The sequence below is a fragment of the Acinonyx jubatus genome, chromosome C1, assembly GCF_027475565.1.
Source record: "Acinonyx jubatus isolate Ajub_Pintada_27869175 chromosome C1, VMU_Ajub_asm_v1.0, whole genome shotgun sequence".
Lineage (NCBI taxonomy): Eukaryota > Metazoa > Chordata > Mammalia > Carnivora > Felidae > Acinonyx > Acinonyx jubatus.
Window position 1 is genome coordinate 102,681,175 of NC_069381.1, and position 13,450 is coordinate 102,694,624.

General features: G+C 48.4%; 3 non-coding genes across 3 annotated transcripts; 2 read left to right on the forward strand and 1 right to left on the reverse strand.

The window, feature by feature from the left end:
• Positions 1-134: 134 nt before the first annotated feature.
• TRNAG-CCC (transfer RNA glycine (anticodon CCC)) lies at positions 135-205 on the forward strand. Its single transcript has one exon. It is a non-coding gene; the product is annotated as a tRNA-Gly (tRNA).
• A 7,612-nt stretch (positions 206-7,817) lies between these two features.
• Positions 7,818-7,889, reverse strand: TRNAE-UUC (transfer RNA glutamic acid (anticodon UUC)). The gene has a single exon. It is a non-coding gene; the product is annotated as a tRNA-Glu (tRNA).
• A 2,819-nt stretch (positions 7,890-10,708) lies between these two features.
• On the forward strand, positions 10,709-10,782 carry TRNAN-GUU (transfer RNA asparagine (anticodon GUU)). Its single transcript has one exon. It is a non-coding gene; the product is annotated as a tRNA-Asn (tRNA).
• Positions 10,783-13,450: the final 2,668 nt, after the last annotated feature.

A 13,450-nucleotide genomic window follows, 5' to 3' on the forward strand; every position in this document is an offset into this window, starting at 1 on the left:
GGTGAGTTAGCTCCGTGCTGCAAAGACGACCGCGTAAACCTGTTCTGGAACCTTTGAAATCGCCCGGCGCCCTAGCTGGGAGTCGCTCTAGAGGTTGTTTCCACAGACCCATCACGCACCTGGCCCAGAGCGAAGCATTGGTGGTTCAGTGGTAGAATTCTCGCCTCCCACGCGGGAGACCCGGGTTCGATTCCCGGCCAATGCATCCTGCCCTGCTTTCCTTTTGGCCGCGCCCCCTCTCGTTTCAGGAGGCGCCTCCTCTTTGTTTTACCTGTTGCACAAGGCAAGTCCGAGCATCTCGTGATTCTGGCTTCCAGGAGTAGGAAAATGAGAACCAAACTCCGCAGGGTGGCTTCTGAGCAGAAAGCTTGACTAAGCAGTCGACCTACACTGGGGTTGTGCCTAAATGCGTAAGTGCATTTGGCGTGCCGCGCGGCGACCAGCTCGCTCCCGGGTTGGTACCTTTCTTCCCCCCGCCCCCCGCCCCCCGCAGGTGACACCGCGGGGTCTGCGGTTTAGACTCTTTGGATCTAAGACCACAGTTACCTTCAGCCTCGCCCTGGGGGAGCCGCGGAACCCAAAGAGCCACCAGGTCACCGATGCCCGTGCTGGGCCTTGGGTTGGCCGCCGGGCCACGTCTCCGTGCAGAGCGAGGATCGAGACACCAAAGTGTCTCGGGAGGACAGCAGTCGCGGGGCCTTGCAGACACCCTTGAGCCTGAGTAAAGGTGGAGGCTGGTAGGGAGGAACCCGCGTGGACCCGCGTGGAGCTGCTGTAAACGCGTGGGTTCAGGTCATCAGCCGCCGCCGCCTGCGCGCGTCCCGCGGGCGCGTGGCCGTTCCGGCGAGGATGCCGCGTGCCTGGCAGTGCGCCCCAACAGGTGTTAGCCCGAAAAGTAGACTTTTAATAAGGGGAAAAGAACTGAAGACTCTGGGAACTGTTGATCCGGGTTTGTTTTCTACCTCTTGGACGCTCCTTCGAAAGGATTCCCATTTGAGGGCACTAAGTGCGTGACTGCGTTGGAGACTGCGGGTGATTAATTTTCATCCGAAAAATCTCTGGCGGATTCCTCTAACAGTAGCTTAAAATCGAAGATTTGGGGGGGGGGGAGGAGTTCCCCCCGCCCTTTCCGTTTTAAAACTAAACTTGATTTATTCAGTTTCAAGAGTTTTGTTATTCTGAGGCTGTCTTTCTACTTTTGAGGGCAGAACGATGGCCATACTGTGTTGGAACCATTGAAGTCGTTTTAGTCATTAATTTATTTTTAGATTCTTGGAAATCTGAAATTTTAACGAATAAATTCTGAGCTGTGACACACAATTTTCTCTGTCAACAGGAATGAGGATCCAAGGGTGGGGCCTGGGGAGGGAGGAGGAGTTCTGATTTACATAAAGGAAACTGATGACTTACCTGCTGGATGGAGTAAAGATGTTAAAGCCTGTAACAACCCCTCCAAATTCCCCTTGACTGTTAGCTGGGAAGGAAACAAACAAACAAACAAACAAACAAACAAAATACATGTCTTTGCCTCCCTGCCTTACCCTCTCCCGGGCCTGTGAGAAACTTGTTCCGTTTTCAGGCGGTCTCCTCCTCCTCCCCCTCTTCTTGCCTCCATCTTCAATGAAGAAGATATAGGAAAGGCGCGGCGGGGGGGGGGGGGGGGGGAGGAGACCCCACAAGGGCAGGACTGCAAGAGAATATTTTGGAGAGCTTAAAGGAGAGGAGAAAAAAGGAGCTGTGGGTTGTGAATTAAGCAATGAGACAGCAGAGGAGAGATCTGAAAGGTTATGGCTCCCGCCTACAGCCTTTTCAGAGTGTTCAAATGACACAACTAAAGGCATTTAGCCTTCACAGATTATTTTCCATCACGGTTGGCTCTGGGAGAGTACTCTTTGACTTCACATCAACCCAAAACTCAACTTCATGGATCTGGTCTGCATAGGGATGTCCTTGGAGGCATGTGGTTTCACCTTTCTTCGTGAAACAAAATCTTGGAATCTCAACCACCTTCTCTCTGTTCATAGGATTCATCAGGGTGTGTGTGAGGAGGGGTGTTGAAAAATTGTAAGATACATAAAATGCACAGAATCTGCGTGTACAGCATAACAACTGATTGTAATGCACACACCTGTGTAACCCGCACACAGATGAAGAAGTAAAATAGTATTAGCCCTTTACTCCCATGCTTTACCAGGTCAGAACCTTCTACCTAGTCCCCTACCCCCATTTAATTAGTAGTGGTGTTATTTGCCTGTCTGTAATGTTCTCTCATTGGGGTTTCCTTTGTAAAGCCCTTACTGGTTATGAATTGGAGCACCGTTACACGTTTGTTAGCCACTTGAATTTTCTCCTATAAGGTTTCCCCCCACCCCCCACCGTGGTGACTTTTCTATAGGTCGGTCTTTTTCCTCTTGTTTTGCAAGCAGTCATTAAATCTCTTTGGCTGCCAAGTATATTCACTCAAATTGTGACTTGACTTTTTACCCTTGATTCTGTGCTTTGGTGAGCAGAGATTCTTGAGGTAGTCCACTTGATCAGCCTCGTCACTAAGAATTCATCTTTTTGTCTTATTTCTTAAATCCTTGCTTACCCTTGAGATTTGAGATCACAGGAATACGCTGCTACGTTAATAGCAACTGGAATCACTTGTGAGTTCATTTCACATTTCGGTGTCCGGTCCACATTGAAATGATTTGGGTTATGGTGGAGGTAGGGATCATATTCCCCCACCCCCCCGCCACCCCAGTACCTGGGATTGAATTATGATATGCTATGATCATTGAACATTGATACTGTTTTCAATACCTTTGTTTTCTGAATCCTCATCATAGCCCCCTTTCTCTGATTTTGTGTATGTACCAAAAATACACTCAATTCTCTTTATAGTTCCAGCAGTTTATTTCATGTATGCCAATAATGATAGTATTCATTTTTCATTTTTCATTTCTCATCATTTTTCTTGCCTTTTCTCACTGGCTAAGATCTCCATGACAGTGGTGAAGAGAAATGGTCAAGGTGGCCTATTCGTCTGCTTTCTGATGGTTCCTGACCGGGTAAGGTGGGGGGGGAGGACAGATCAGTATTTTATCATCAACTGTAATGTGTGCTGAAGGTGTTTTGTTTGTTTTTGGTTTGGAAGCTACCCTTAAGCAGATTAGGGCTGTTCTCTTCTATTCCTGTTAGGCTAAGAGGTTTTTAAAAATCATAAACTGATAATGAATTTCTTCAAACACCTTTTCTGTGTTTTAGTGATTATGATTTTCCTCCTTTAAGTTGTTAATATGATGAATTAATTTATTTTCTTTTTAAGTTATTTATTTTGAGAGAGAGAACAGAGACAGAGACAGAGACAGAGACAGAGCGGTACCACCCACCTTCAAGATAAACACTCGAACAGGAGCACATGGGAGCAGGGGGAGGGCACGACAGACGAGAAAGAGAGGGTGACCGAGAAGAGAATCCAACCAGGTCAGCTCTGAGAGTCTCGTAGAGCACAGAGCCCAAACTCGGGTCTATGTTTCAATACCCTGAGATCATGACTGAGCTGAAATCAAGAGAGTGGGAACATCTAACCCTGAACTGAGCCACCAAAAAGATGCCCCATAATTTATTTTCTAATAGATTATCGACACTGTTTTCTAGAATTAAGACCAATTTTTGTCATAACATATTTTTAAATATACATCTGGAATCAGGGAGTCCAGGGTGGCTCAGTTGGTTAAGCGTCCGACTTCAGCTCAGCTCATGATCTCAGGGTTGGTGGGTTCAGCCCTGCTGGGCTCTGTGCCTTCTGTGGTCTCCCTCTCTCTCTCTGCCCCTACCCTCCCTCCAGTGTTTTCTCTCTCCTCTCTCTCTCTCTCCCTATCTTCTCTTCTCTCTCTCTCTCAAAATAAACATTAGCTAGCTAGCTAGCTAGCTAGCTAGCTAGATTCAATATTTTGAAGAATGTTTGTAGCTATGTATACTCAGCAATAAGTCAGGCCTGTAATTCTGTTTTTCATGTTGCCTTTTGGGAAGTTTTTGGTTTCAATCCAAACTCATAAAAATAAGTTGGGGAATTCTGCCATCTTTTTGACGCTTTGGACAAATCTTCTGGGCTTTGGAGTCATTTTCTCGAATGAACTTTTTTGGTCCTTCAGCTTTCTTTGCAGGAAGATTTTTGAATTCTAAAAAAAAAATTTTTTTTAAGGTTGTAGGACTAGTCCTCCCCCCGCCCTCCGCGCAAATCATTACTACAAGACAATCATTTCCCATATGTCTTTTAATTGGTTCGGTATATATGCAGTTTATCAATATCCATTTATTGTTTCCTTAAGTCTACCAGTTCAGTAGACTACCAGTTTTAGCAGAGTAGTGTTTTTCAAAGATCCAACCATTGACTTTTCTCTTTTGTATATTTATTTCTAATTTTCTTTTTTCTTTGTATTTATTTTTTAACTTTGTTTCTTATTTTCAAAGTCCTGCTTTTGTATATAATTTCTGCTCCTACCTGCCCTTGTTGTTGTTATTCTTTCTGTAACTCTTTGAGATGGAGATTTATCTCATTAGCAATCAGCCCTAACTGTCTCGATTTACACTTAAGGCTGTGTATTGTCCCCTGAAGACTGGTTTCACCACACCTTGTGCAGGAGATGCAGTATTTTCAGTTTTGTTTGACTCAGAATATTTCCTAATTTCCATCTTCATGTCTGATTTGATACGAGGATTGATAGAAGCATCTCTAAAATTCTAGATCCATGAGATTTTGTTCTTATGTCTTATAACTGAGTTCTAGATGCTAGCTGATTCTCTGGAAGTGTTATTGGAAGGTAGGTACCTCTATAGCCCTCTACAGCCCTCGGATGAGTACGTTCTCCTTTGAATATATTCCCCTGTGGCAGGCCCTTGGGGTTTGTTACTGGCTAGGGAACAGACCACACCAACTTGGCGTCCTATGGCTTCCAGCACTAACCAGGCTAGTGTACTCAAAGCTTAACTCACACTAGAGGTCAGGCCCATGGCACCAGTTTTCCTCTTGGGCCTTTTATTTTATTCAATTTCTATTTTGTTTTTATATGTGTATTTCATTATTTGAGACGAGAGAGACAGAACAGAGACAGAGAGGAATACTAGACCAGGCCTCCCACACTGTCAGTGCAACAAGAACGACATGAGGCTTGAACCAACATACTGTGAGATCATGACCTGAGCCAAAGTCGGACGCTCAACTGACTGAGCCACCCAGATGCCCTTATTTTATTGTACTTTTAAAGATTTTATTTTTAAGTAACCTCTGTGGGGCCGTAACTTACAACCCCGAGATCAGGAGTCACCTGCCCTACCCAGTGAGCCAGCCAGCCGCCACTTGCTTGCTTGCTTGCTCGCTCGCTCATTCATTCATTCATTCATTCTCATGGGCTTTTTAAACTTTCCTTTTCCTTATACTGCTTGTAGAGCCAAGGCTGCCTTCCTTGTCCAAAGAGCCCCGGGACTTGCAGGGGTAGGAGTGATGCAGCAGGACTAGATGGCATCACTCCTACCCCCAAGGGCTTAGGACTTTAGGGTCCCACCTTAATGTTGTGGGAGACGCATCTAATTAACTTCTCTAAGTGCAGCCTAGTAGTGAATGAAAGCCTCCGCTTCTCAAGGGTCCCGAAACAGAAGACAAAAGAAGCTATTTTCTTGGCAATCCACGCCTAGGACGTAAGGAGCTTTTTGACTGCCCTCCTATTTCACTCTTTTTGTGATGGCACCTGCAAGCTTTGCCATCTGCCTTTAGGCTCCTATGTTTTTAAAGGTAACAACAGAGCTTAAGGATTCACCACACACACACACACACACACACACCACACACACACACCCCAAAAAGCACCTCTTAAACCAACATGAAATAGATTGTATTTTCTGACTTTGAAAACTATGCCTTCAGCATCACCCAGATGGCAGGGATGAATTTAAAAATCCCGCACCTCTTGGAGTGTGACACGCTAGAGAAGGGAAGCCTGTGAGAACCATGCGGCGCCTCTTGCCCACCAGGTTATATTCTGCACCTCCAACACACCATCCATGTTTCGTCCAGGCAGTCTCTTAAAAAGCGGTCACTTGATGCCACCCTGCGCATGAGCCCGGGGTGTGAGTACAAACAAAAGGGAGAGAAGGTAATTCTGGCCCTCGGTTTGACAACGCTACGGAGAAAGAGCCACAAAGTACACAGGGTCAAAAAAACCAAACCAAAACAAAACAAAAACAAAAGACAAAAAACCTCCACCTACCGGGTTAAGGGATTCTGGGACCCCCTGCCCCTCGTATAGGCCTGTGGGGGAAGGGAGGGAGGGAGGACGTGAGCCCCAAGGTTTCCGGAAGGGCTCTCTGGACCCCGCGCAATGTCGGTGCTAAAGAAAGAGGGGTAGGAAGAGGCACGGGACAATTTTCTCCGGCTTCGAGGACAGCGTCTCCGGCGGGCCGGCACGGGAGCAAGGGAAGTAGTCCTACCACCTAAGAGAGCAGGGGGAGAACATGGAGAGGCCACCGAAAGCGGTCCCCCACCAACAGGCGGGGCGCAGCTGAGTTCGCTGCGCTTGAGGGCACCGCAGGCGCCAGGACAACGGGAGGGCCACAGCCGAGCCTCGGATCCGGGCCCAACGGCGAAGACCACCTTACGGGGCATCGGTTTTCCCCTATAGGTGTGAGCGTCACGGGATCGCCAAGCTCACTGCACACTTCTGTCCGCCTGGGTTCGTCAAGGGTCACCGCACTCACCTCCCCCCCAAAACCATCGCCCTTCCTTCCCAAACCACTCTCCCAAAAAAGAGTTCAGCGCGACTCCTTCCACCTCCCGCTCCCACACCCTTGCACCGCTAACACGCCCCCCAACACACCATTATGCGTGGTCGCGGTCTCTCAGCAGCGGCTCCACACCCACGACCCGCCGTGCCCCTGCGCTGCCGCCTCTGCAGTCCAGGTCCGCAGCAACTCCCCCTGCCCTCGCTCGCTCTCCTCGTGCCTCACAGTGGACATCGCATGTACCCCAACAGGTCTTCGGAGCCGGTATCGAACGGGAAAAAAGGAAAAGTTGCCCAGGGCCTGGGGTATAGAAGTCTACGGGGGCGTTAAATGCAACAGCCCTTGTAGAAACGGATTTGACTGTGATGTCATCGTTTTGACATCCTGGTGTTGATGCTCACTCCTACCCCGGCTTACGGCAGCGACAACAGTTTTCCATTTTGTGCGCACTTGACATGCTGCCTTTGTTGGGTCACTTAACATCACCTCGCTAGACCGCTTAGTCTGCGAATGGGACAGCCTTCCAGGAGGACCCGTTCCCCTCCCACCGCTCCCCTCCCCTGCCTCTCAGGCCGGGAGGGTATCGCGTCCAGGCACCTCTCCCAAACGCCAAGTAAGCCTTTTACGCGCGGACTGAGCTGAGAGGCTCGGCCCACCAGCCGGTGTCCAGGGGTCCACAGCAACACCGCGACGTGCTTGGCCTCCAGAACTCGGTCGGATCTGCGTCCCTGGGGCGGCCCCACAGGAATCTGAACCTCTGCACGACAGTGTGAACCCAAGCCAGATGCTTAGTCGCCCTCTGAGGCCACTCCTGGGGGCGGCTGACTTGGAGCCCAGCAAGCACAGTGCGCCGTGTAGAGCGGCCTGGCGTCCTTTCCCCGGAGCGCTGAAGGTGAAGGAAGAGTCGGTGCGTTGCGCAGCGCAGATGACGGCCAGCACAGCTCCGGGGATGAAAGGAAGATTGGGGCACCAAAAAAAAAAAAAAAACAAAAAACCAAAGCCCAACAACCAACCTACAAAACCAAAAGCCAAAAAAAAAAAAAGCAAAGCCCCGCTTCCCTGACCGGGAATCGAACCCGGGCCGCGGCGGTGAAAGCGCCGAATCCTAGCCACTAGACCACCAGGGAACCGACGGAGCCCTTCCCCTCTCCTTGCTTCCCACCAGAGTGACAGTTTCCCCCTGCGCTCTGGAAGGCCTCGGGCTTTCTGGGAGCTCATCCATCCTCCCAGGAGTCCTTCCCTAAGGACCTTCCCTCCCCGCTCTCTCCAAAGCAAGAGCCCGCAGGAGACGCCGAGGGCTGGCAGGTCCACAAGTGGCCGGGTCCGGGCCGCACCCAGAGCTGGCCCGGGAGTCTCGCCTTCGCGAGGCGGCCGCGTGCGGATGCGAGGTCGCCGTGAGGAGGCGCGAGGGGCGGACCCCGCCCGGCGTGAGACCCCGCGGTCCTCAACATCCCCCAAAGGACTCCGAGGGACGCAGCGACGGAGGCGGCGCGCGGACCGAGACGGCTTTCAAGGAAGACCCGGCGGCCCTGAACGACTGGATTCCGGGTCCCGCCCCGCCCTACAGCCTGCTGCCCCTGCAGCGTGCCCACCGGACATTTGGCCTGTTCAGCGGCCCCGCAGACAACTGGAGATTCCTTCTCCCCGGAGCGGGTTGGGGTTCGTAAAATCAGAGGTTTCTTTGTCCACTAGCGGGGGGTAACCGCTACGTCCGAGGGGAGCGGTGGGGGCGACTCCTGTGTCCCACTCGGAAGTGAGCGGGATGAAGTGACGGCATGTCTGGACCTGCGTGTTGGTTACATGAGTTGTTACACGTCTCAAGTGTATTGCACTGTGTGAAAAAGAACAAAACGAGTGGTTGTGTGGGTGGTGTGGCTTACGCTACCGGACTTGAAGACTTACTCTGAGCCCCTATAGTACCGTGCAATGTGCCAGTGGCATCGGGAGACACACACAGACAAATGGACCCACAGCTGACCTGGTGAATTCGTTTTCAAGAAGAGCAGTTCAACGTGAGAAACAAGAATAGAGAAAGCGAAAATAGGTTCAATATGGGGGGGGGGGGGGAGAGGGTAACAGTTTATTTCCACCTCACAGTACACACAAATGTTAATTGGAGGTGCCTCATAAAACATAAAAGGTAAAGGTATAAAGCACTTTTTGAGGACACTTTGTGACTAGGTGGTAGGCAAAGATTTAGTAAACAAGACCCAGGGGGAAAAATACGTCTAAAAGAAAAGACATGATAACCTAGACTTCATCAACATTAACCACATCTTCTCATCCAAAGACTCCAGGAAGACGATGAAAACAGCAAGCGACAGACAGGGAGAACGTGTTCACAAAACCCATCTGACAAAACAAGCAAGCAAGCAAGCAAGCAAGCAAGGGAGAAAGCATACAAACCCCCTAACCTGTCATTATAATGTGTGAGGAGCTCCCCCAAACAGCTAATTAAAAGAAAAAAATCAAACAACTCAAGTGTTTTAGATGGGTAAAAGACATGAAACAGATCCTCGGGAAAAGAAGATACACAAGGCCGACGTAGCAGGTAAAAGAGTGCTCAGTATTTTCAGCCCTCAGAGAAATGGATACTAAAGTCACATTGAGATAGCCCTACTCCCAGCAGCACGGCAACATGATAAAGAGAGGGACACCCCCACTCTTGACAAAGATGTGGCACGACCACAACTCCAGGTGGTATCCCGATGAATACCTTTTGGCGTGGAAAGCGGCTGCCCGAAGGCATTTAAAAGCCTTGCGAGCGCACCGCAAGTAACGAGGGAGCTCACCGTGAGGACGGTTAAGGAGGATCATAGAGAGCCAAGAATGGAAAAAGTCCGCGGAGGCAGAGATTGATTCGCAGGGGCCAAGGTTCAAGCCGACAAACAGGTCTATGGAGGAGGTGTCACCTAGGTGATGGAACCTTTTGTGTGGTCTTTCAGACCCTTTAGATTTTGAGGGCCACAGAGACGCCGTTTGGCAGCAACTAGAGCCCACCAGATGAGGCTCCTTGCTGGACAGGTAGAGGGCATCGAGGACTGTGCCATTTTGGAGCGGCGCTGGAGATGAGCCCTTTAGTTGATTTGACTTGAGGTCAGAGTCCAACGGAAACGGAGAAGGTAGCCTGGTTGCTGCTGTGGCAGAGTTTTTTCCTTTCCTTCCTTCCTTGGGTGATTGAAGCGTCTGGTGGCGCGGGGAGTGGCAGCGGAAAGCACGGGGCCCCTCTCTGTCCCCCAGGTTAAGGGGAAAGCAGCCTACGGGCAGGTTGTAACCCCCAAAGTAAAAAGAGAGGAAACGGCCGAGTGCCTCTCCAGCATACTGCCGTTGACTCGGATGCGAAACCCGAGGTTTGCTGCGGCCACAAGCAGCAGTACTAACCACATATACGATCACGGCGCCGCCCACCAGGCCCCGATGAACAAGCCCGGCCGCCGAGACGCGAGCACTTTTGTACGCAAAGTCATTCCAGTTTCCGCAGCCTGCTTTGTTCCCAGTGACAACTGCGGGCCAGCCCTTGGATTCTCCTTCCCTTCTTCTCCATTCTGACACGCGAGGAAGAAAAACCATCAAAAACCATTCTCCTTGTCCCCGGATTGGGCTGGTGGCTCTGCACAGGCGCCCTAGGAAGTCTCGTGGTCCGCGTCCACGCCTCCCCCGCTTCTCTTTTCCCGCTTCTCTCTTGGCGTATTGCCCCTTTGGACCACGCCCCACCCCGCCGGCTCTCCAGCTTCCCCCACAGCGACCGCAGCCGAGGGGAGCCCCAGCGGCCCCGCCGAAGGCCGGGTGAAGGAGGAACAAACCGGAAGAGCCGTCCGGGGAGCCCAGCGGCGTTCAGCTTCCCTCAGGCGCCGCTGGCCTCAGACAGAAGGCGGGTGGCTCCTCCTAGCGTTGAGGGCCTTGTGTGCTCTCTATCGGGCTGTGGGCGGGGCCTCCTCTCCCGAAGGTCTCTGTGGCGCAATCGGTTAGCGCGTTCGGCTGTTAACCGAAAGGTTGGTGGTTCGAGCCCACCCAGGGACGCGGTAGTTCTTTTCTAGAACGTAGAAAGCGTTTGGCACTCGCGCACAGCACAGCCAGAGGACCTAAGGTCCTCACGGATGAGAGCGGGAGAGCTCTGGAGGAGAACCGGTCGCTGGGAATCCAGAAGTCCTCGAAAGAGTAGAACCCTCTGAATGCCTTCCAACAATGCAGTTTCTTCCACCCTTTGTTTGTGCTAGTATTTATTTGCCCCTTCCTTAGATTCTTTTACATTAAGTTGGTTCTAGAATTTTATGGTTACAAACACTGCTTTAGTCCTCATTCTTGTACACATCTTTGGTCACTTGTACCAACATTTCTACAGGGTAGAGTCCTAGAAGAGCAATTGCTCTAATAACATAGCATTTACATGGTTTTTGTATGATCCGACTTCCCCGCCCCGTGGGCTTATCGCCTATCACTCTTTCTTTTGTTATTTCAGCTACTGCTTTGGGCTTCATAACATATACATCTGTAACTTGCCAGCTTCCCTCCAAGTGATTCCATGCCTCTTCCCATTACTCCCCTGCCCACCTTTAGGCTGCAGCTATCAACGCGTTTCACTTTGCATGTTAGAAAGCCCAAAACCCATCGTTATCACTTTCGTTTCATCTGCTCCATGTTTTTTTCAGAGATTTAAATAATAATTTAAAAACCATATGTGTGTGGGTGCACATATATGTATACATGTGTGCGTATGTATGTATATATATGTATGTGTGTGTATATGTTATATATTCATATATATATGTATAATATATATAATAAATTATAAATATAAATATAAATATAAATATAAATAAATATATATATATATATATATCATATAAATTTTCCCCAAATGCGGTTACCATCTCTGTTTGTGTCCTTTATCCGTTTGGCTACATGCAGATTCCCATCTGGTATCAGTGTCCTTCCTGGAGGATTTAACATTTCTTGTGGTGTGGGTCTGCTGGTGATGTAGTCTTTCAGCATTTGTATGTCTTCCAATGTCATTCACCTTCATTTCTGAAAGCCTTTTTTGGAGGGGAGACAGAGAATTCCACCTTGACTTTGATGCTGCTCCATTGCCTTCTCACTTGCACCGCTTCCGGGGAGAAAACTGACATCACGTTTACTTTTGTGTTCTGTACGTACCATGTCTTTTTCCTCTGGGTGCTTCTGCACAGTTGTTTTTGTTTTTGCTTTCTTTTTCCATGGATTTGAGCAATACAATTATGATGTGACTAGATACGGTTTTCTTCCTGTCTCTTGTGCTCATTCGTCATGTTCATTCGGCTCCTTGGATCGGTGGGTTTACAATCATTATAATGATTGGAAGTCCTTCTGTTGTTGTCTCCTCAAAAATTGCCTTCTTTACCCCCCCCAAGCTCCCAGTTCTTTTTCAGGGAACTCTGATCCACTCATATCTTTTTAAAAGATTGCTCCTACTATTCCACTCGACAGCGCTTTACTTCCTGCACGAGCAAGACGTTGCATGTGTTTTTCAACACCTCACCAATATCTCCTACAAGGTCACCCACACACTCCTAAACCGGAACCTGTTGCCCAAGCTACTCTATAATGATGTCTACTTTCTGTAGTGCAGCGCATTATCATTAAAAAGTGTTTTGTTTTTTTACCTTAATTAGAAAAGACTCTAGGCTAAGATGATTACATTTAATATAACCTCAGGTTAATATCATTGGAAAAAGAAACGTAAAGATAACAGTTTAGGTCCTTAATATTACAAATTGACCTCGACACATAACTGAGAAATGAAATGTGTGGAATTTTAAAAAATATAAAATACCTTCAAAACCTTTAAACCAAAATATTGTAAGAATAATTAAGTCACTATGAGTTCCAGACTTCTAAGACTTACTCTCCATTTACAAATCTTATAGGATCTCTTTAATGTACTGAAACACATAATTTCATATTGTATAAACTCCTTAAATACTATTGGAATTGAAGTGCGCTTATTGGGCCAGTAAAACCAATATAGGAAATTTAGGTGGCTAAGTGTCACCAGGAATTTGAAGAGAAAATAAAGCCAAGACCTGTATAAACTAGAATATATCTACCAATATTTTCTATATTACTAGAAAACCTGGAAGACAACATAAAACAGTTTTTAGGCCACAACTATTAAACCAGTCGGATGCACACAAAAAGTCCTCTTTAGAAATATGACATGATATAAACATGTTCTATGCCATTATATGTAAATTATTAAAATCCTTTAAAGTGTTTAAACGTATTCGAGATTCATCCTTTCTATCCACTTGATGTTTTCCCCTTGTACCTGAGTGCACGGAGAGCAATTTATCTACATCTAAACAGGGTTTTTTGTTTGTCTGTTTTCCCGGGTTCCAGATTCAGCAAGAAAGGAAGTAGGAGGGGTGCCTGGCTGGCTCAATCCGTAGAGCATGGGACTCTTGATCTTGATCTTTAAAAAAAAAAGAAAGAAAAGAAAGAGAAGGAAGGAAGGGCGGAGGCAGAGAAAGAAAAGGGTGAGGGGGACAAAACCCCATCAATAGCGTCCTTGCACTCACCCACCTTTGCGCGTCCTTTAGCGAACACAATAGCAGTCAGTCACTACACCACTTCGGGGACAGGGGCCGCAAATCTGGAGAAAAACACCACAAACAGGTACGCCATGTGTCTGCTTGGTGTACTCCTGAGTGGA